The following is a 24962-nucleotide window of genomic DNA, read 5'->3' on the forward strand; positions in this document are numbered from 1 at the left end:
CAGAAAAGCAATTGGAAATGTTAGGAAATACAAAAAAGTCATGATCTAAAAAACAAAGCTAATCTATGGGATGATTTTCAACTGATGAAGGTGTCAGGATAATTCATTTCAACTTGGTATGTAGAATAGTCCCCTTAGCCTGACACAAGTTTACTAACACAAAAATTATAACACTTTCCTAATGAATCCATTCATCTCGCCTAATAATAATAACTTCTAAAATTATTAGATGATACCAAAGAATTATTAGTAATATGTGCTTTTATTGAAATTCTTATCCTCTTTTGGGCATTGTGCTAAGTACTTTAGATAGATTATTTTTATTTAATCTTCCAACAGTCTTATGGAAATAGATGCTGTTATCTCATGTTTTTTTTCCAAATTAAAAATTGAAGCACAGAGAGATTGAATAACCATACTAAGTCTTACAGCTCTCAAGTGGCAGAGCTATTTTGAGCCCCATGATTTACCTTTACGATATACTGCTTCTGGCTAAGCTATATTACCCAATCAGCAGTGAATGCTATTTACATAATCATTATCATCAGTGCTCTTTTGATTTTTTTTTTTAAGAATCATTCTATAAATAAAGCTTGTAAGACTTGATTATAATTACAAAGGAGAATATAAACACTATCCACATTGGTCACAGAAAAATAGTAATACAGACAGAAGTTAGTAGAAGCAGAATGGAACAGGAAAAAAAGAACACATATTTCCTCATATTTATTTACAGTTGCTGCATCAAAAGAACTTATATTTTTAAAATAAAAAAAATGGTGGTGCTATGGCGGGGGTGGGGGTGGGTAGAACTCAGCTCAGTAAGTCTCTACCACTGAGTCCCCCCAAAGCTATATTTTTACAGTTACAAAAATAGCCAACAGAACTAAAAAATAAAAAAAACATGCTAAAGTTAGAAGATAATTTAATGTGAGTAATTTTTTTTTTATTTTTTAAAGCAACATTCAATAGTGTCCTCTTAAAGTTGGTAAACTAGGAGAGGGTATAAACATGCTATTTGAAGTATGTAGATGACTACCAGGAAAAATATTAAAAACAAGTGAAAGCTGTTTACTTATGAAAAATGGGACTGGGTTGAATGCAATGGAGTGTGATTTTTGCTTTTTTTTTTAAATACCTTTCCATTTAAATGATTATTTCCATGTGCACATATTACTTTTTATAATAAGAACCATATCCCTATTATCCACTTCAGTAAATCCACATCTAAGTTTCCATCCCACTCTGTGTATGTAGGAGTGGCATTCAGTGGAAGGAGGTACTTCTTCTGACCACAGCAGCACTAGGAGGTGCTGGGTAGGCATCACTAGCCCCAGTGGCCTGGGGTCTCTTTGTGTCTGTCTCAATGTCTTTACACTCTCACTATCCCAAGGTTCAGCCCAGAGATGGGAGGAAGTAAGGATCCCTCTGACCCAATGTCTGGCTCTCTTCTTTTGATGTACCCTCCCTGGGTGAGATGGCATAGGTTCTACTTCCTCTTCCCACCTGGGTCCCCATCATTCTGGTCCCAGGTCTCGTGATTTAACCTTAATGGTAGATGCAGTTCAGGAAGGGAGAGCAGCCTACCCAAAAGGGTGCACAATGACAGTATTTGGAGAATATATTATTCCCCTTACATATATCTATGGATAGAAAACAGTCTGCAAGGACACAGACCTCAAGAGCAACTGGCACATCTGGGGAAAGATGTTGGGGAGAAGAGAATATATACATGTAGGATACTAGTAATTGTGTGTGTGTGTGTGTGTGTTTTGATGTTGTTGGATGGTATAGACATTTATTTACTGCTTTTTTGTTGTTTATTTGGATTTAACCTTTTTTTTTGTACTTTTTATATTTTATCTATTTGGATAATCACAATAGCCCAGATCAAAATTAGCCAGTTTTGATCTCTAACTTATTAATGTAAATTAATAGACTATTTTTAGTAGCTTAAATTCATATGAAAATTGATTAGGAAATATAGTGAGTTATCACGTGCTCCCTCCCCAGTTTCTTTTACAAATAACATCCTGCATCACTGGTACTCTTTTTACAATCGATGAGTCAATATGGATGTAATATTATGAACCAGAGTGCATAGTTGAGATCCAGATTCACTCTTGGTGCATTCTATGGATTTTGACAAATGCATAATGTCATGTGTCCACCATAGTAGTATCATAAAAAATAGTTTTACCACTGCTGTATACTACCTATTCACTTCTCCCCCAAGTGATTTTTTCCTAAAATCCATGATTATCATGCCTGCTCTGCTGGCTGTTCCCACTTGCCGGCAAACTGAAACCCAGTCCCCTGCACCTGTTCCTTCCGTTACTGACTCTGCTGTCTGTGATAATAGAATCATGAGTGGTCTTCAAGCACCTCATATCCTGCCATTACGGCCACTTGTCAGGGGAAAACCCAGACAGGATGAGATCCACATTCCCAGCTGTCCCTGTCTTCCAAGGAAGAGAAACCTTAAACCAGTAGCTAAAGAATGAAACCAGATACCCCAGGGAAGGGGTGGGGATGTCAGGTCCCTGGTGGTCTGCAAAAAAGAGACGCCAACTCAGAAGCCCCAAAGTGCTGGGAAAACCAGCACAGACTTCAGATAATGCCAGGTACCATCACAGGCACTGTGGGGGGTCTCAACACACAGAACTGAGGATTTGTAAGGATTTGTGAGGGACTTTTATTGCAGAGTGATCAGGAGCAATGTGGAGCTCTCTTGCTTTCTGAATAAAATATCTCTGATTCCCAAGGCTGGCATGGGAGGAATCTCTCATGGAGACAGCTTAGTGCAAAGTTGCAAGATATTTCTCTGGACAGTGTTTTCAAACATTTTTAACTGTGACTTACAGGAAGAATATATTTCATATTGGCATCTAGTGCACACTTGTGGTGCACACCCTTGTACAGGCACACACAAACACCTACACACTGCTGGCAGCATCAGCATTACTGGGGAGTTTGCTAGAAATGCAGATATGGAGCTTACTTCCTACCTTCTAAATCAGAATCTGCATCTTAATAAGGTTCCCAGGGAACTATGATGCACATTAAAGTTTAAAAAGTACTGCTTCAGGGGACAGGGAGATAAAAAGAGTAAACCATATCTATGCATGTCAAGTAATCTCATTCCTGGGCTTCCTGCATTTGAGACCAGAGCCCTCTGCCAATTATCTAAATACTATGGCCCCTGAATCTTGTTTTCTATTCCTCTCAAGACCCCACCACATAATCGTAAAGATAACTAACTTGTATAGAGCTGGGCAAAAGCTGAGTACTGCTCTGGTGCCTTACATATGTCAACTCTTTTAATCCTCATACCAATCATAGCAAGGTGCCATTATTTGCATATTAAATATGAGAAAATTAAGTTTAAAAAGGTTAAATAACTTTCCCTGGCCACACAGCCAATAAATGAAAACATTTAAGTATATAACTACGAAATGGAAAGAATAGGAAATACAGTAGGGATGGAAATGGTCACCAGATTTCTGCATGGTAAAAATGGGTGGGAGAAGACTATTGAATGAAACAGACTGTGAGAGTTGAGGCTACACATATTCCTGGAGGTCCATGCATGTGATTGGAGCCAGGGTACTTCACAAGACCATCAAGAAGCTATGTGCTCAGAATAAACAGGCATAGCCAAGAGTCGGGAGTGAACACTGGACAACTTCCCCTGTTGGCACACACTGCAATCTCCTAACATCCTAGTGCATAAAGCACAGGCAGTTGATACTTACTCAGGGAAAAAATATCTGCCAGCTCTGTTCCAGAATTTTTGAATTGACAATCTGGAAGAAAACTAAGACCTCTCATGTAGATACTATTCCTCTTCACCTTTGGACACGTGGGGGTTCCACAACTTAGAACTGGCCAAAATTCTATATCGAGCCAAATAATGATGTATAAGGGTAGAAATATTTCAGACTTGTGAGGACTTTGAAAGTCAATCTTTCATGTTCCTTTCTGTGGGAAGTTACTTAAAGATGTACTCCAGGAAAATAAGGGAGTAAACTAAAAAGAGAGAAGATATGTAATCTATAAACTAATCATTCCAACCTAGATTTTAAACCATTTTCCAACCCAGGAAAGCAAGGACAGAAGGCTCCAGGATGAGAGCAATATAGCTGGCCTAGAGAGCAAGCTCAGACTGGGGCAGGAAAGAAGAATCCAAAATGGAAGGCTTTGGGGTAGGTGGTAAGTCAACTCATTCAGTAGAAAAGACTATAATATTTAAAGATTATAATAGAAAACAGTCTGGAAAGAAAAAAGACAGTAAGAAATTCCAATAATAGAAGAAACTATTAAAATCTCTCTGTTCAATAAACATATAATTTGAAGCAACTTTTGTATGTAAAGAAGGAAGCTCCATTAGTCTCTGATGATATGAAATTTTTACTTGATGTGGTCCTGGTTTGAGAATATAGGACCTTCAGGGAAGGAAATGAAATTCCAAGGCATTGCTTGCCTAAGCATTGCACAATATTGAAATGGTTATATGTGTAAATCTATACTGCTCATTGGCATCCAACTTTTAGAGTCAACATACGGACAAAACAGAAATGTTGATTGAGAGTATAGAATATGTGTCAATAACTTTATGTAAAAGGTAAAATGAAACAACAAGATAGAACATAGGTGAAAGAAAAGAAGGAAGATGGTAATGACTGTATTAATCTTTTGTGTTGCAATAACAAAATATGCAAAGCTGGGTACATTATAGAAAAAAAGGTCTATTTAGCTCATAGTTCTGGAGGATGAAATTCCAAGATCAGGTGGCTTCATCTCTTTAGCCTCTGGTGAGCATCGCTTGGTAAGACGACAATGTGACAGAAAAGAGAAGAGAACCAGCATGAGGAAAAGGCCAACTGTGTGGACTGGCCTCAATTTATGGCAACCCATTTGTGTAGAAACTAACTTCACGAGACTGACATTAATTCTTTCTGGGGGCAGAAACCCTGAGGACCTCATTATCTCACATGAGACCCCACCTGTTGAAGTCCCACCCCTCAACACTTCCACACTAAGAACCAAACCTCTAGTACACGTACCTTGGAAGGAAACCATATTTGGATCACAGCAATCAGCACATTTTTATAAAGGAGGGGGTCAAGGAATACTGTTTGAGGTTCATGGAAGCTCATGGGAACATGAATTAGAGCAATTTTTTGAAGAACAATTTGATAACGTGCCTAGATAAACCAAAGGTGCCTGTACCCCATGTTCCTGTACCTCTCACACATGAGTACCAAGAGGCTGCAGTGTTTGCAATGGTTCAAAGGAATCAATCGAGATCACAAAAAAAGTACTGTGTAGTGGCTGAGAAAGGGGGCTTTGCATCCAGGTGGTCACTTATTAACTGTTGAGATTTTTGGCATGAGACTTCCTCTCTGTGCCTGAGTTTTTTCACAAGTAAATGGGAATTGCTGGCAAATTAATTAGTTAAGCAATATAAAGTACTTAGAAATGCCTGGCAGATGGTAGGCCCTCAGTGTTTTGGTTGTTATTGTTGTTGTTATTATTATAATCATTATTTTCCATCAATAAGACCTGAATAAATAAGTTGTGGTACATTCAAAGAAGGAATTTTAGGCAGCAATTAAAATGAAAGGAAAATAACTCACATGTATTAACATACAAAAAATTAAAAAAAACATTAAGTTTAATGAAAAAAAGAAAAATTATAAAATAAAATGATCAGAGCCGGGGTTGTGACTCTTGCCTAGCATGTGGGAGGCACTGGGTTTGATTCTTAGCACCACATATAAATAAATAAAATAAAAATATATTTTTTAAAAAAACGTTCATAGTAATAATACCATTTACGTGCACTTTTTATTTTTGGAACCGGGGATTGAATCCAGGGGTGCGTAAACACTAAGCCACTTCCCCAGCCCTTTTTAAAAAATTTTTATTTGAGACAGGTTCTTGCTAAGTAGCTTAGGGCCTAGCTAAGTGGCTGAGGCTGGCTTTGAACTTGTGATCCTTCTGCTTCAGTCTCCAGAGCTGCTAGGATTATAGTCATGTACCACTGTGCTCAGATTTATGTGCACTTTTAAAACAGAAGGTAGTACTATTTATTACATATAGATACAACAAATTATATATATGTATATATACATATATATAATATACCTACAAAAATATATGATATTATATGATTCTTTATACACATACTTCATAATAAAGCATTAAGATAAAAATCAAATTGATGGAATAAAATTAGTTATATAGGCACATTATGTATAGTGTAAAGTTTCAAAGTTAATGCATAAAAGAATAAGGACATAAATATTAACTATTGGGAGCAGGAGGGAAGAGAAGGAATGTGATTGTTTTTGTCTATTACCCTGGAGGGCCAATAGATAATGTTTAAACTGGTAAATTAAGAATTAGTAATATAGATATCCTATCTAGAATTATAGATGTTGTCACCAAAATAGCTAAAAATAGAAGTTAAAATAAATTGCCCCTAGAGAGTGAAACTGGAGAAGCCTTTCTATACTGTTTTACTTGTTACCATGTGGCTCCGATTACTTTGATAAACTTTTAATTCAAATTTAAGCTTATTACAGGTACAACAAAAAAAAAGTGTTCTGAATTTTCAAAGATAAGCTGCACCCCCATGACCAACATCACCAACAATGGAACAACAGAGAAGTTGGATTCTCCAGGGTAAAGCAAATTGCCCTAGGCATGAGGTCCCTCCACACCTGGAATAATTGTTTCCGTGGCCCACGGTGATGGATGGGCTTCACGGTGTTAAGGGAGCCCATGAGCTTCAGTGTAAAGAGCCAAAGGCCTTCTGAGGAATCCCTGTGTTAGACTCTAGGTCAGATTCTGATAGAAAACAGGAGTAGTTGAGAGCCTGAAGACAATTTACTATAAAGATGACTTAATGCAGAGGTAGGAGCAGGGTAAAGACAAGCAACGGGGCACCAACAACCATGGGAAGTCCAACTCCCACTCTGGTGCATCAGGGGAGAGGGAAAGAAGCCCAGTAGGAGCAGGTACCCTGTGCAGAAGACGCTGGAGGTGCTTTGCCCAGAATTCCCTTGGCCTGCATTTGAATTTATCTGTGTGAGGAGATCTTCCCTTTCTGCTGACAGCTTCCCCCCCAGCTGCCAGTCCTCTCTGCTACCTTGCCTGAGTGTTTTCCCCAGTTTCTGGCACTGGATCAGCTCTTGCATATGACAGAGCTAAAATGCTGGGAAAGGAATGCCGCTCAGGACAGCTCCACTATCCAGGTTGGTTGTCAGGGGTTAAGTGCTCCAACTTCCCCACTCCTGGTCAGAAGATGCTGAGATGAATTCTCCAGGGTTCCTCAGAGAGTCCAGTAGGATTGAGCTTCTGGTGGCTCACTGGTGTCACTGTTCACTAAGTCCCCTCTCTTGGGGGTTTTCTCCCTCCTCTGTCTCACTTCTCCTTTTCCTCACTTTTTCTTCCTGCCTTCCCCCACTCCCCATACAATAAATCAACTTCAGTCAAGCACTTTTCTGAGCATCTCCTTTTGGGAGAAAGAAACCAAATGAAGACACCATGTAAAGGGGACTGCCCAATAGAAGCTGTAATTGGTGTTGGGTGGGAGCATATACGATAGAAAGGTCAACACTTAGTATTAGTTTTCTGCAGCTGCTGTAACAAATTACCACCGACTTGGTAGTAAAAGCAGCAGAATTGATTCTGTCACATTTCTGGAGCCCAGTAGTCAGAAATGAAGGTGTCGTCATCAGGGCTCCAATTCTTCTGAAGGCTCCAGGGAAGAATCTTTCCTTGCCTTTTTTCCCAGCCTCTAGTGGTTCCCAGAAATCCTTGGCTTGTGGCTAAGCCACCCTAATCTCTGCTTCAGTTTTTACATTTCCTTCTTTTCTTTGTCTCTGTGTATCCTCTCCTCTTTTTATGAGGATAATAGTGATTGGATTTGGGGCCCACACTGGTCCAGCCTGACCTCATCTTAACTAATTATATCCATAAAGAACCTATTTCTCAGTAAGGTCCCATTCCAAGGTTCCAGGTGGACGTGAACTTTGGGGGGACACTAGTCAAGCCACTACAGAAGGGGAAATGGGGCAGGAAATAAAGGCATACTCAGACTTGCATTTTCTCTCATCCACAGTCTCAAGAGGACAAATCCAACAAGAAGCAAGGGGGCAGAGGGGATTGGGAGAGGCACTAGACAGGGTTGGCATCCTGGGCCTCAGAGAAGGTAAAGATGATCTAGGAACAAGGCAGGGAGCTGTAAAGGGTGACCAACAATAGAGAATAGCCCATATCCTTTTAGAAGGGCTTTATTCCTCCTGTGACAGCAAACAAAAAGCCTTCTGATCTCCCCCCAGGGCCCATAACGCTGCATCATCCTGGGGTAGATCTACCTGTTCACAATGGAAAGGGTACTTATGTGGCAGGAGGGGAGGGAGGGTTAGACCCCTGACTCTGTCCAGGATGGGATATGCTGCTCTCCACTTCTTGCCCCCACTCTGGTTTCTCCTTGTTTCCTTATGCATGCCTGGATTGATGCACCTCAATCCATTCAGGAGACTTGATTCCACTTGAATGTGAGTTCCTGGACAGTAATTTCTCTTTGGTCTGTTTCTGATGTTTCCTGCTTCCACTAACTGATTCCCTGGCCCCAGGTTCTTAGCTGTACTTTTCAATTTTGTCTGACCCTTGAATCCTCGCAGCAGATATGTGTTTTGGATTTACAAATGATGGATAGAAACTTCTCTTTTAAAATAATAATTATGAATCCGTTAAGAGCTACCATTGATTGGGTACCTGGTGTTTCCTAGGGGCTATACTGGGTATTCTTCATAATATTATATTACTTATACATCTACATTATCTAACTAAATTCTCAGCACTTTCTAAAGTAGGCATTATCGATTCTGTCTTATAGATAAGGACGGTGGCAGGCGATTGTTTGCCATAGCATGTTAGCCACAGCAGGGGAGGAATTCAGAGTCAGAATTCAGACTCAGTGCTGACTGGCTCTGAAGACCTTGCTCTTCCCTCTCAGCTCCTCACCTCCTATACACTCTGCCTGGCCTTGGGGACAGCTATAGTCTCTGATTTGCTATGTGGTCCTGAACCTGGACATTGATCCCCTGAAGAATAAGAAAATTATCAAACTATATGACCATTTGAATATAGAGTGGGATTTACATGTGGAATCACAGAAACCTTCAAATTGTAGTTATGAAGTGGAAAATGTTTTTTTTTTTTTTTAATGTCCTGTAAAGTACTCAGGCTGGGAGAATAGATGTTTATTTAACTTAATCAATTTAGTCAATGTTTAACCACAAAGTGCTGTGGTCTGAATGTTTGTGTCTACCCTTGTTATGGTTTAAATGTGGGGTGTCCCCGAAAAGCTCACATGTGAGACAAGGCAAGAGGATTCAGAGGGGAAATGATTGGGTTGTGAGAGCATTAATCCAGTCAGTGAATTAATCATATGATGGGTTTAATTGAATGGTAACTGAAGGCAGATGGAGTGTGGCTTGAGAAGGTAGGGCTTTGGGGGTGTGGCTTTGGCATATATATTTGTCTGGCAAGTGGAGATCTCTCTTTCTCTCTGTTTTCTGATCATCATATGAGCAGCTTCCCTCTGCCACACTCTTCTGCCATGTTGTTCTGCCTCACCTTGTGAGCCCCAAGGAATGGAGCCAGCTGTCTGTGGACTGAGACCTCTGAAACAGCGAGCCCTTAAATAAACTTTCCCTCCTCCATAGTTGTTCTGGTTGAGTCTTTTAGTCACAGCAGTGAAAAAAGCTGACTAAAACAGTAATTGGTACCAAGAGTGGGCTCGTTGCTATGACTAACCAGACCATGTGGTTCTGAAGCTTTTTGAGTGTTTTGGAATTGGTGGGAGGAATTTTGAGATGCTTAGCAGTGAAAACTGGAAATGCTTAGATTGTTGTAAGTGGGGCTAAATGGCTGATTCTGGTGGGAGCTCAGAAGACCAGAATGCCAATAGGACTGTGAACAGTGAAGACAGGGCTTACGAAGAGAAGGAAGACATTATTGGAATTGGGAGTAGAGGCCATTTGTCTTATGTTCTGGTTGAGAAGTTGTCTGCATTTTCCCCACATTCTGAGACTTTCTGTGAGGCTGATTTTAAAAATGATAGACTTCTTAATCTGGAGAAAAAATGTCTAGGCAGCATAGCATGCAGGAAGTGGCATGGGTATTGCTGACAGTTTTTACTCAAGTTTAATGTGAGATTCAGGAGCAGAAAGCAAAACAAAAAAGATTGGAAAAACTTGGACTTGAAAGGTGGGAGTAAAATGGGGGCTAAGGAAGTTGAAGTTGTTAAAGAAATATCTTAATACTTCCCCTAAAGAAATGCTGAAGACTTTTCCCAGAGACAATAAAAAAGGTGGCTTAGGGTATCTCAGGAGCTGGCAAGAACACACCCATCTCAGAATCAAGGATGTAAAAGTAAAAATTCTCTTGAGAAGAGACCAGTGGGGCACCCTTCTTGCACAAAGGGGCTTAGGAGGTTTTTTCAATGTGCTTAGCCACTCAGGCATTTGGAGGTTGATGAAGACAGGGTCCCTGGAAGCTTGGCTACTGCTCAAGATGGTGGCAGACCTGGGTGTCAACCCTGTGGTTCTGGTTCTGCAGGAATGCAGGATGTTGTGGTGAGGGGGTCATGGAGGCTTCCATCAAGATTTCAAAGAAAAGCCTGGCAAGGTGCAGCAGGGTCAGAGTCCCTGCATGAACCCCCTGAGAGGGCGAAGTGTGGAGATGTGAGGGCAAAGTCAAAGCTGCAATGGAGATCCCCGAGATTAAGAAATGCCAGTAACATGGGACATCATCCTAGGAAAGCTGCAGGAATAGAGCAGAGACACGCCTACCAGAAAGCCACTTAAGCTGCAACCAACAAGGCCACAGGGGTGGAGCTACAACAGCCCTTTGGAGAGAAAATCACAATGTCATGTGCTCCAGATGCCACAGGTGGAGCTACAGAACCTGTATACCCAATTGGTTTTCAGCTTTGATCCTACCCTTCTTTCTATGCCCCAATTTTTCTGAATGGAAATGTTTACTCTGTGCCATTATATATTGGATACTTGTAAGTTGCTCTTAATTTTATGGGAGTTCATGATGGGAGATTGCTTTGAGCTTCAGAGAAGACTTTGGACTTAAACTTTGAGCAACCTCAGAACTTTTGTGACTATAGGGACTCTTGAGAATGGACTAAATGTATTTTTCATTGTCAGATGAATATGAGCTTTTGGGGGCCAGGGGCAGAATGTTATGGTTTAAATGTGAGGTATCCCCCAAAAGCTCACATGTGAGACAAGGTTCAGAGAGGAAATGATTGGGTTATGACAGCCTTAACCCAATCAGTGATGGATCACCTGATGGGATTAATTGAGTGGTGATTGGTAATTGAAGGCAAGTGGGGTATGGCTGGAGGAGGTGGGGTATTGGGGGTGTGGCTTTGGGGTATATATTTTGTATCTGGCCAGTGGAGTCTCTCTCTCTCTCTCTCTCTCTCTCTCTCTCTCTCTCTCTCTCTCTTCTGATCATCATGTGAGCAGCTTCCCCCGGCCACACTCTTCTGCCATGTTGTTCTGCCTCACCTTGAGACCCCAGGAATGGAGCCAGCTGTCTGTGGACTGAGACCTTTGAAACCGTGAGCCCCCACATAAACTTTTCCTCCTTCACGGTTGTTCTGGTTGGGTCTTTTAGTCACAGCAGTGAAAAAAGCTGACTAAAACAACCCTCCCCAAAAATCTACATGTTGACCTTCCAACCTAAGGTAATGGTATTAGGAGGTGGTGCCTTTGGGGGTCGTTAGAATGAATAGATTAGTGCCCTTATAAAAGAGCCCCAAGAGAGCCTGCTTGCCCCTTTTCATCATGTGAGGACACAGTGAGATTGTGTCCTCTATGAATTGAGAAACAGACCCTCAACAGAAGTTGAATTTATTTACTAGTGCCTTGATTTTGAACAGTTTCTGGAAACAGCATCCAGAATTAAAAAAAAAAAAATTGTTGTTTATAAGCTACCCAGGCTAAGACATTTTGTTATAGTAGCACAGAAGGACTTAAGATACAAAATGTTTGCTGAACTCCCTTTTTAAAAAGAATTGTCTTACATACAATCAATCAACAAGTACATGAAAAAATGCTCACCATCTCTAGCAGTCAGAGAAATGCAAATCAAAACCACCCTAAGATACCATCTCACTCCAGTAAGATTGGCAGCCATTATGAAGTCAAACAACAAGTGCTGGCGAGGATGTGGGGAAAAGGGTACTCTTGTACATTGCTGGTGGGACTGCAAATTGGTGCGGCCAATTTGGAAAGCAGTATGGAGATTCCTGGGAAAGCTGGGAATGGAACCACCATTTGACCCAGCTATTGCCCTTCTCAGACTATTCCCTGAAGACCTTAAAAGAGCATGCTACAGGGATACTGCCACATCGATGTTCATAGCAGCACAATTCACAATAGCTAGACTGTGGAACCAACCCAGATGCCCTTCAATAGATGAATGGATAAAAAAAAATGTGGCATTTATACACAATGGAGTATCACGCAGCACTAAAAAATGACAAAATCATGGAATTTGCAGGGAAATGGATGGCACTAGAGCAGATTATGCTAAGTGAAGCTAGCCAATCCCTAAAAAACAAATGCCAAATGTCTTCTTTGATATATTGAGAGCAACTAAGAACAGAGCAGGGAGGAAGAGCAGGAGGAAAAGATTAACATTAAACAGAGACATGAGGTGGGAGGGAAAGGTAGAGAAAAGGGAAATTGCATGGAAATGGAAGGAGACCCTCATTGTTATACAAAATTACATATAAGAGGTTGTGAGGGGAAAGGGGAAAAAAAACAAGGAGAGAAATGAATTACAATAGATGGGATAGAGAGAGAAGATGGGAGGGGAGGGGAGGGGGGATAGTAGGGGATAGGAAAGGTAGTAGAATACAACAGTCACTAATATGGCATTATGTAAAAATGTGGATGTATAACCGATGTGATTCTGCAATCTGTATTTGGGGTAAAAATGGGAGTTCATAACCCACTTGAATCTAATGTATGAAATATGATATGTCAAGAGTTTTGTAATGTTTTGAACAACCAATAAAAAAAAGAAAAAAAAAGAATTGTCTTTACATACTGTGATTCCCTTCAAGTATATTTTCTCAAGATATTTTTAAGTGTACAATTGAAAAGTGTTATGTATTTCCAAGCACCTGGAATCTCCATGACTTGGGAGGCTAAGGTAGGAAAAATGCGAGTTTGAGGCCAGCCTAGTTTCTGCATTTGGGGAGATTATTACTTGGTAATAATTTTTGGAAATAATTAAAATTACTCAGCAATATGTTTGGGTGAACATGGGGAGCAACCAACCTGGATATTACCCCTTTCTATGACCCATAGAAAGATGACCCATAACCTCAAAGTAATGACACTAATTTCCTTGACAGTTCTGCATGTAATTTCAAAAGACAAAGCTTTTAAATGATTCTCAAGGTCATCAAATCCTGCAGAGCATAAATCTATATATGCACAAGAAACTTTCTGTATTTTATTTTATTTTTTTTAAAATATTTTTTTTCAGTTGTAGGTGGACACAATGCCTTTATTTTTATTCATTTATTTTTATGTGGTGCTGAGGATTGAACCCAGTGCCTCACCCGTGCTAGGCGAGCACTCTGCCACTGAGCCACACCCCAGCCCAGAAACTTTCTGTATTTTAAATAAGGTTTTACATGTGTACTTACATTTTTAGTTGTAATTACCAATAATATAAACTAATAATATAAGTTAATTTTGAAGCATTGTTAATTTCATAGTAAGTTTCTGTTGGATCTTTTGTAATGATACCAAAAGTTCAATTACTGCTGCTATAGACTGAATTGTACCCCTTCCATATTCATATTTGAAGCTCCAAACCCCAGTGAGATGGCATTTGGAGATGGCCTTTGGAGATGGCCTTTGAGAAGTGATTAGGTCTTAAGAGTGGGACCCTCATAATGGGATTAGCAGTCTTATAAGAAGAGACACCAAGGAGATGGTCTCCCTGTGCATCTCCTCTATGTGAGGACACAGCAGAACATGGCTATCTATAAACCAGGCAGAGGGCCTTACCAGGAACCTGACCAGGCTGGCTTTGTGAACTTGGACTTCCCAGATTCCAGAACTGTGAGAAAGTAAATGTCTGTTGTTTAAGCCACCCTGTTTGTAGTATTCTATTAAAGCAGCCTGAGCTGACTAATATAACCACCAAGAGAAATTATCAGGAAGGTCTCAGTAGGGGCAAACTTAATGTTAGGATCTTGTAACGAAGCTTTCATACTTGAACTATTCAGATTCCACAGTGTCATATTATAGAATATCATATATAGATGGGACCATAGTGACCATATAATCCAGCATTGCTGTGACCAGAGCTGCCAATCTAGTAGATTCCAGTGAGGGGCAAAGGAAGATAAGAAAAATAAAGGCTCATAGACACAGATTGTGAAGATATAGCTAGGCTCAGATGGAGTACTGCTTTCTGATGGAGAAGCAGGACTAAAGAGTTATGCCAGCAATCTTTTATTTATATACCTCATTATTAGATTACAGACTGTGCAAGCATTATTCTTTGTATTCAGGAAAGTTACAGGGATAGCAACATTATGCAGCTTATTCTGCAGTTACATTCTGCAGTTGCAAAGTGCACTGTTAGGAGCTTTGTGTAGCTCCCAAAAAAGTCGATTGTTTAAAGTTATTGTCTTCAAATACTGTGATTCCCTTAGGCAGGTAGGTTCAGGGGCAGCAGAGCTGGTGAAATATTGTGGTTGTCTACCAAGAGAGTTCCTTTATTCCCAGGAGCTGTGTGCCTAAGATCAAGGTCGAGGCTGATAAAACTCTAGCACAGAGCATCCTTGTGAAGGGCATTACCAGCTGGGCATCTTGCAACTTTGCACAGAAACTTTTCCAGGCACCAAGCAAGCCACAGCCATGAGGTCATCAGAGGCCCCAATCTCAGACACTGCTCTCCCATTCTGTGTCACCTCTGTCCACACAGCATTTTCCAGCTGGACACACAGTGAGTGAAGCATAGGCTGAATTCCAGCTTTCATGGCCATGGCTGTCAGCCTTGCCCCAGCTTTTCCTGGTGGTAAACTGGCTGGGGTGCTGCTGTCGAATAAAAATCTGGTGATCACTCCGTGAAGATTTCAATTCATGGGTCTGAACTGTCGTTTTTGGGGTTCTGTCCCCATCATGAGAGCCTTGGTGAGTCTAATGACACACTAAATTAAAAACACGGGTCCAAATCAGGCACTCATTTTACAGATGAGGTCAAGGGGATAAAGTGACTTCCAAGTCCCATAATGAACAAGGCAATGTCTAGGCATAAATGTATAGGAGTCTCTGGTGATCCCCTTATATCGAATGCTTCGGTTTGGATGTGGTTTGAGTGTGTCCCCCAGCCATTCATGTATTGGGAGTTTTGTCCTTGGTGAGTCAATGAGGGGGATGGAACCTTTTAGAGGTGAGACCTGGTGGAAGGTGGTTAGGCACTGGGGCACTCCTCTTGAAAGGGATTAATGCTGGTTTTGTGAAATGAGTTATTGTGAGAATGAGTTGTCATAAAAGAGCAAGCATGGCCCTTGAATCTCTCTTGGGCTTCTTATCTCATCATGCAATCTCTTCCACATGTGTTGTCAACATTGTGAAGCTATCTTCCATGAGGCTGTCACCAAAGGGGCTACCCAATCTAGGATTTTCACCCTCCCAAACTGTGAGCTAAAGAAACCTATTTTCTTTATAAAGTTTCTACTTTGAGTGTTTTGTTATAGCAATAGGAAACAGACTAATACAGAGGCCAAAATCCTTCCATATCAATCAAGGTTGGATTATAACAGTAGAAGCACTATGAATGCCATGGGATGAAGCTGGTAATATAGAGATTAGACCATATACAATTGAGGGAGTAGGAAGAGAAATCAATGCCAGACCATTGTGTCTATATCTTGTGTCAGAGCAGTAGTTAGGAAGGAAAGCTGAACACAAACAAGGGCAAGAGATTTAAAAAGCTGAAGGAGGAGTTGGGAGAACTGTGGGTGAAGGTGCTGGCCCCCCTCCTCATGTGCTAGCCACAAAGCAGTTGACAGTATAAGTAGCACCAGGGTGCCTGGCACCACAGAGGCTCCCTCACAGAGAAAACAGAGCAGGGCATTCTGAGAAGGGTAATGGCTAAGCTAAGACAATTCAAAATCACCACGTGTTCTTGACAGATTTCACTGGATTGAAAGTGCCTTCATGGCCAGAGAGGTCTATTAATTATTACAATTCTACACAACCTCCAGTAGGACCCTTTTCACAATTCAGATACTCCATAATTTAGGTCCATTTTGATGCAAGAATCTGACTCGCAGTCTTTCTGGTTGCCGTCACACATGAGTTAGTAAGCCAAACACAGCTGTACAGGCCTCCGAAGGTCAAAGTGATCCCCAAATGACTACAGACCCCCTCGCCTCCGTAATTGCTTCTCCATTGTAGCTCCTCAGTTGCCAAGTGCACCATTCGTTTAATAGTGCTGCACACTTAAGATTGCTCATGATCTCAAATCATGTCCAAAAGATTGGAATAAAAGCGGAAAAAAATTAAGATCTACAGTCAAATCCCTTGAAACCTGGAGTGGAAAAAATGACCAAAGGTAACCTGTCTGAGCCAAGAGGGCAGTTATCATAACCAGAGGGGTGGGGGCAAGGCGTTTCTTCCCAGGTGAAGAGGCTGCCAGCAGCCCCAATATTCACAGCACCAGAGATTTTTCCAAATCCCACTTCAAATCTTGTAATCCCTTCAGTCCTTGTGGGCTGAGGATGACATCATCCTTTCCTTCATTTCAGACAGGGGCCCACGCTTCTGTGTTAGAGCTCTGCTGTGGTCTAGCAAATATGTCACTTTCAGGATGACTTAGGAAATCTAATCGCACGTGGAAAAAAAACATGATTTAAAGAATTATGGGAATTATGATGTCCTTTCCCTCTTTACATACAGATGTTGTTAACATAAGGTTCCAGTCAGTATGGAACTAAAGGAATTGCGGAGCATCTGCAATTGTGCCAAAGGCAGGGAAGTTATCATGATGGCATCATTGCAAGGCTGAGAAGTGTCAGTTTTCAAGGAATTGCCACCCTAAAATGCCTGCTAACATGAAAATGGAATATTGTCAAAGAGTAATGTATGGAAATGCTTAAATTTATGGATTGCTACCACTTGCTTGAGTTATTTAAATTCTCCAGTTCTACTTACAGAAATGTGTTTAAAAGGCTGTTTTTAAATGCTTTTCTTTCCACATTCCCTCTTATTCTCGATGTCTATCTTTTATGTCTATTATGTATTCACCTGTATCTAGGCGGTGGTACAGTAACCTGAAAACTATGGTGAGTGTAAGGGTCCGTCCCCTTCCTCCATTCGTTTATCAGACATTGCCTAAGCAGCAACTGCATGCCAGGGACTGAGAAAAGTGTCAAGTACAGAAGGCTCTGACTCCTGTCCTTGGGGCTTACCAGTCAACTAGTGGAAACAGCCTTTTAAACACATAAATTGCAACATGTTAAGAGCACAGAGACCGAAGGGAACAGAGGCGGGAGCAACTCACTTCTCTGAGATAACATTTCCCAGTTGTTTCGGAGATCCACCCTTGTACACACATTTGATGAGCCATAAAATATCCCTACAGATCACTTTGAATTAGTTTTGCAGTGCTGAGTTAATTCAACGGGATGAGGAGCCATCTTTTTGTGCCAAAAAAATATCCTTATGTCAGAGAGGAAGGGTGGATAGAGAAAAGCACAGGGAGAGGGAACAGGGGAGGGGGCTCTTTGCCTGCCAAGGGACTTAGCACATTTAAATTCCCTGGTGTGCTAGTGAATCATTAGGTTGTTACAATTTTTGGATGTGCATGGATCTGTGTGTGCACATGGGTGTGTTTGCGTATTCTTCCAAAACTCCTTCCTTATCCTCACTCTGTCTCCCATTTCTTTTTAAAATGGGCCGAAAAAAAATCACAAAGACAGAGAAGAGTCTTGTTTCATTGTCCTTCCTGTGAATGAAACCATGGCGTTGTGACATTCGTCTGAACCGTTAGGAAATCTGCGTTCCAAATTCTGTAAAATCCCATCCGTGCCTCAGCAGGGACAGGAGAATGTAGGGTTGCCAAACTTCACACTCCCCCGTCCTTGCTGAATCTAAATTTGGACCCAGATGCAAACTGGGGTCCTGCGTTCACTTAAAGCTGGCAAAAGGCAACTGCCTGGTTTGTGAAAAAAGACTTCATGGCCATCAAAAGCTGTTACAGTGTCACCTGGTGATGAGTTTAATGTAAATGAATCTGAGACATCTGGATGAGATTTCCTCTCAAGCAAATAGGGTTATGAAAATTAGTGGGCAAAATATACCTTCTGACCAAAAGCATTTTAGGTTATTCCTGAACCTAAACTGTCTGCAAATGATGGTTTAAGAAGCGGGTGAGGGGCTGGTTAAGGCTGCTCCTTCTTGCACCTGAGTCTACATCATCTGGGACTGGAGCAAAAAGTGCTGACCATGTGAGCTATCTTTATAATGCCAACACGAGAGGAATTCCTTCATGTAGCTCTTTATTGAGCTTCTACTATAATCCAGCTATTATGCTATGATCTGGGGTGCTACAGGAAACAAGACAGACCCACACCTGCTCTCTAGGAGCTTGCACTTGAGTGACAGCTTAGAGGCACATGTCAGGCAATTCACCTAGAACCTGATGATTGATATAGGTGCTATGGGAGCTCAGGAAAGCCCAAGGGGTCACAGCCAAGTGTGGGTCGACAGAAAGGGCGTGTCTGAGAAAGTGGCCTTTGAGCTAAGAGCTTGAGAATGTCTGTTTAGCCACAGGCCGCAGAGACAATCTCAAGGCCTGGTATCTGGCAGGGCCTCAAGTTAATTCAATGGCTTCTCCAAACAATGTGGAGAGTTAGGTGGAGAGGGAGAGTGTTTGGAAGGAGTGAACAGCCCAGGCCTAAGGTCAGGCTAAGAAAGAAGTCAGGCAGGCTGGAGAGAGAAGGGTCAGATGGGGAGGAGTGAGAAGACAGGAAGCTGCAGAAAAGATGAGTCTTGATTTGTAGGAGGCTCTTGCAAGCCCAGTTAAAGGTTTAGGCTTTATCTTAAGGTCAAGAGACAAGTCCAAAGAATTCTAAGCAGAGAAATAGCATGATTAGGTTTTTGTTGAGGGAAACACTCTTTTGGCTACCATGTGGAGAACAGATTTGTACATGATGAAATTGGAATCCAGGCTGCTTCTGTCCAATGGAAATGAGATGGTGGGTTTGCCTTGGGGTGGGCACAGTGAGGAAGGAAAGAATCAGTCAGGCCCAAAGATACACAGGAAGCAAAGTCAGTGGGACTCTGTGGTCATCTGAAGGTAGAAGGTGAGGGAGATGCTGCGAAGGAGTCCATCCTGAGACAAAGATCCATGTGTGAGTCATTCATGCAGGAAGTACTTCTCTGTGGGAGCAGAATGAACAGGAGGGGAAGAAATTAAACAAAGGTGTAACTTTGGGGTAAAAGCCCCACAGAGCATAGCTTGGGCCTGACCCCCAGAGGAAACTCTGATGTATCTCGAACCATTTTAGTTCATTTACTTATTTAGACCAAAGTTGTTCAATATAGAATGTAAGGCAAACTCTAAGGATTTTACATAAACAAAAATTATGTAAGGATCAAAGAAAAGAAAGAAAGCAGGAAGAACATAAGAAAAAAACCAAAACTGGGGCTCAAATGAGTTCACATTCTTCATAGGCAGGCCACATGCTTGGCCATAATATGAAAGGTCAATTATGTAATTTGTTGTTCAGAAAATAAATACCACCTTCAGAAGTGCAACTGTTTGCTGGGTGTGGTGGAGCACGCCTGTAATCCCTCGATTTAGGAGATTGAGGCAGGAAGATTGTGAATTCAAAACCAGCCTCAGCAACTTAGTGAGGCCCTAAGTAATTTAGCAAGACCTTGCCTCAAAATGAAAAATAAAAAGGGCAGGGGATGTGGTTCAGTGGTTGAATGCCCCTGGGTTCAATTCCTGGTACCAAAAAAAGGTTGGGGGGTGGGGCACTATTGTTTTTGACACTAGAATAGAACAGGAATTTCTTCCAAGATTTTTATAAAAAGACCGTTATATGATTTTTAAAAATAACCTCCTTCTAACTTCCTTTAGAAAATAGCAACAAATTTCATTACTATTTTTAAAGTAATGATCGTCAGTTCAGGCTGATGATATCGCATCAAAACGCAATTTGGCAAAATCTACCTGTTGGGAGATGGGAATGTAGGCCAGGTCTTTTGCTTACCTTTGCTTGATTCATAGGCATATTATAAAAGTATTTCATAGAGTATCTTTTGAAAAATAAAACATGTTTCCCTTAAAGGGAAACATGGATATGGTTCCTTGAATATTAACTCACAATGAGCTTGGATTTTGTTTTCTGTATCTCAATTGTAGTTTCAACTTCTGGTTGAATATAGACCTACATGCCTTTGTAGGCATTTATCCTGAGAGTCTAAATGGAGTCACCGTGTCAAACCTTACAACAACAACAACAAAGAGGTCAAGAGGTTGTGAAGCAGGGAATCTCATGCATATATGTCTGATAACAAGAACTATCTCAAGGAACTCTGCCAGAGCCATAACCTTGCACAAAGGCCCTCACAATGTGACATAAAAATACTGCAAAGGCATCTGCCTAGCAATTATCTGTTCAGCTCTGGATTGATGATACCCTTGTTATTGATCCTTAAAGCCAAGGATGATTGCATCACAATGACTTATTCAATCCTCCTTATTTTACCTTTAAGAATCTTTGTCTCCCTGAATACACATCTGGTTTACTGTGGCAGACAGATTCCCATTGTAATGTTCATTCCTGGTTAATTTCATCATTTTGGAAAATATCTCATTTGTTACTTAGTTTGGCAGGTTTGATGTTGTAATGAAAATGTGGCTATATTACATATGCTTAGAAGAGAGCCTGGCAACAGCCATGGGCCAGGTGCAGAGTCTCCTCAGGAACCTTTTGAATCTATGTTAATACATAAGCCAGTGAGCTACCAACACTCAATAGTCTACTCCCTACAGTGCAGTTGCAAGAGTTTCAACTTGGGGAAAAAGCCTTAAGAAACCCATCTCCACCTCCTCAAGCAACTGTGGCAACAGTACTGAAATACTTACACTTGAGCGATGTGACTCCCGTTTATCCTCTCTGGAAAACTGGGTAACTATGGTATAAGAAATATTTGGTATTCGTCCCTGGTTCCTGGCACAAATCTGCTACAGATCTTGAAATTTCCTGAGAGGTAGGAGTGCCTTCTGTCATTCATAAGAAGTTTTGTTCAATTATATCTGAGTTTATGCTAACAGAGTGACTTACGGTCCCCTAGGTAATCTCAGGATGAGGTTAGTCTAAAGACCAAGTGAGTAGAGGGTTGGAACTTTGAGAGCCACCTGCCTGCCTGAGGGAAGAGCAGGTGGGAGGCTGGAGATTAAAGTTTATAATAATTCTTTAACAAGATTCAGAGAGTTTCTGGGTTGGTGAATGCATCCAGGTGCATCCATGGGGACAAAAGCTCCTGTGCTCAGGATCCTTCTGGATCTTGCCTTATGTACCTCTTCATATGAGTTCTGTGAGTCGCTTTAGTGAATTATCAAACCCCAAGCAGGAATTGTAGGAACCTTTAAATTATAACCAGTCATTTAGATGTATGGGTGGCTGGTGACTTGGGTCTGGCATCTGAAGTGAGAGTAGCTTCACGGGACTGAGGTCTTAATCTGAAGGGTCTGTGCTGTGTAGTGTCAGAATTGAGTTGAACTGTAACTGTTGCATATCCAGTTGGAGTTCAGAGAATCTCAGAGTAATAAATGGCATAAAATGGAACAACTTGTTAGGCATGAGTCGGATAAACATTGGAACACCTACCAAAAATAATAATCTTGAAGCTAGATTAGATGACGGCTAGGCCTTCTTTTAATAATTATCCCCCATCAGGGTCCAGTGGTCTCTTTGGATGATTAGTTTGACATAATAAAATAATGCCATCAGTTTATAAAATAATTCTTATTTTCTTTTCCATATAGCAGGAGTCCCAGCCCATAGTTCATTCAAAAGTCTTCCAATTTTTTTTCAAAGTGAGTCATAAATAAGTTAGAACTGGAAACAAGTCTGTTTTACTTAATGCTTTTTTTTTTTTCTGCTCCATGAGGAAACCATTCCTGCAGACCCAGTTTTTCTCCTAGTATTTATAGTGCAGTTTGTTCCTGAGGATCAGACTGAGAATCAAGGCTGGACTCATGTGGGTGGCTTGGCTAATAAATAATCCTACCAGGGATTCTGGGATTTTGACTCAGTTGTAGAGTGGTTTCCTAGCATGTGTGAGGCACTGGGTTCAATTCCAAGCACTGCATATAAATAAATGAATAAAATAAAGATCCATCAACAACTAATATATATTTCTACCAAACAGAAATAATAATCCTACCAAACAGAAAATCTGTGAAATCCACTAGTAATCCAATGTGACTCTTAGTGGGTTTCTTTAAGAACTAGTAAAAAGTATACAAGTTTCTATTTTTGAAAATTCCCAATCCCAAGTGCTCCAAAATCCAAAAATGTTGAGTACTGACATGATCCTACAAGTGGAAAATTTCAAACTATGAAACTCTGTTTCATGCATAAAATTATTAAAAACACTATAGAAAATTACATTGAACCTATAAGGTGTATATGAAACATGAATGAATTTTGTGTTTAGACTTGGGTCCTGTCCCCAAGATATCTCATTATGTTTATACACATATCAAAAATCTAAAAGAAATCTGAACTCTAAAACACTCCCAAGTATTTCAGGAGTATTTAACCTACATGAGCTTTGCTGGAATACCATGTTTAAGGGTTGCTATTTTCTCATGACCTCAGGAAAAAAACTCATGGAGTTTGTCAAACAAATAATTTAGATACACACACTTGATGAAATACCTGATACATAAGTATTTAGGGAGAATAAAGTTTGCTATTTTTGGACACGGAATACCCATGATCTGGGATCTACTTGATTATGCTCCTTTTTGCACATTGGTTAAAGGAGAATAAACGTAGAAAGGTTTTTAAATGGTTCTGGAGCCACATACTTGGTGCTTCATTCAATTTAATTAAAAAAATGGTTTAGTTGTAGATGGACACAATACCATTATTTTATTTTTATGTGGTGCTGAGGATAGAACCCAGTACTTTCCACATGCAAGGCAAGTGCTCTACCACTGAGCTATAACTCCAGCCCTCAAGTGGTATTTTATTTTATTTTATTTTTTTTGCAGAGCATGGAACCCAGGGCCTTATGTATACTAGACAAGCACTCTACATCTGAGCTACATCCCTAGCTCCTCAATCAACATTTAAAAATCATCCCCAAGGGCCCACATAGAAATAACCTGTGACCCAAATGAAATGGAGCTATTGGTCTTAGTTTCTGAGACTTATAAAGAGGAACGTTCCAGGAATCAGCTAGGATCCAGGCTTCTTTTCACCTGGTCACCTTTGGGAATCATATTTATCTACAGTTTCTTCCTAAGACAAAAATAACCCACCAATGGCACAGTGTCAGCAGGTCCTATTGATTTGGTCTGTGGAAATGACAAAATTCAATAGAACGGGAATTCTCTTGGAGAGACCCTTCCATCCCCTGTCCCATGCCTCAAAATTCAAGATATTATGACTATCTTGGTATACACCTTGGTGCTAAGCTCCCCATTCAATCTACCTTACAGATAGTAGCCAGACTTTCTGATTTTCTTCCTATAAAACGACTTCTGTGGTGTCACTTTCCTGCTTAAGTATTTATCAGTTTGCTGTGGTGCTGACTCCAGATTCCTGACTCTCAGCACCCTCTAAATAATGTGGCTCTACTATACATTTCCAGATTTATTAACCAGTATCCCCTTCCTCCCCTGATTTAGCATATTTTTTCCCTTTATTCTCCTATGGTTTATGTCACTTATTTTTGTCTGCATTTAGATCTTCTCAATGTTTGTCTTATATATCGAGGGCAAAACAGTTTAGACTTGCAGTATCTTTATTTATTGACTGATTGACTGATCACAGTACTGGGCCTTGAACCCAAGGCCTTGCACATGCTAGGCAATTGCTCTACCACTGAACTATATCCCCAACCCTAGACTTGTGATATCTTTTAATGTATCAAACTTTTTATCATTTTGTAATGATCCTATTTTCTACTAGTATGTTTTTTACTTAAAAATCTATTTGTGTGAGAGTAAAACAGCTATACCAACCTTATTTTTTAATGCCTGATAGATATGTTTCTATCTGAACTTTCAACCTTTCTGGGTCCTAATGAAGCTCTATGAACAGCATATACAGTTAGATTTCCTTCTTATATTATTTTTGACTACCAGTATACTTTTATTTCTACTACATTATTTTGTACCTTCAAGTTGACATTTCTTCTGTTAACTTTATTTTTCCTCTATACTTGCCTAATATTTGGATTGAGTTTCTTCTATTTTCTCCCCTCTGAATGTTCACATTCAAACATTATACTGTATGTCTTTTCTCTCAGTGAATACTTGAAGTATTTAATGAATAAATTTAACTTATATTAACCTAATAATTTTCTTTTCCTGAGCAATATAAGGAACTTAAAACATTTTCACGAGGCCCAGCGGCCTGCTGAGGGGCAGAGCCGCCCCCCACCCCCCGCGCCTGCCAGGTAGGCGGAACGGTGACCACCAGCAGAAAAGGCCCAGTGGCCCACGGCTGAACAGAGCTTCCAATCACTCCTGCAAGGTAGGCGGGCCTGCGACCCACCAGCAGAAGAGGAGCAGCGGCCTGCTGAGAGGCAGAGCCGCCCCCTCCCCCTGCGCTGGCAAGGTAGAGGGAACTGTGACCA

Source organism: Marmota marmota, unplaced genomic scaffold, assembly GCF_001458135.2.
Source record: "Marmota marmota marmota unplaced genomic scaffold, marMar, whole genome shotgun sequence".
In the NCBI taxonomy this organism is placed as follows: Eukaryota; Metazoa; Chordata; class Mammalia; order Rodentia; family Sciuridae; genus Marmota; species Marmota marmota.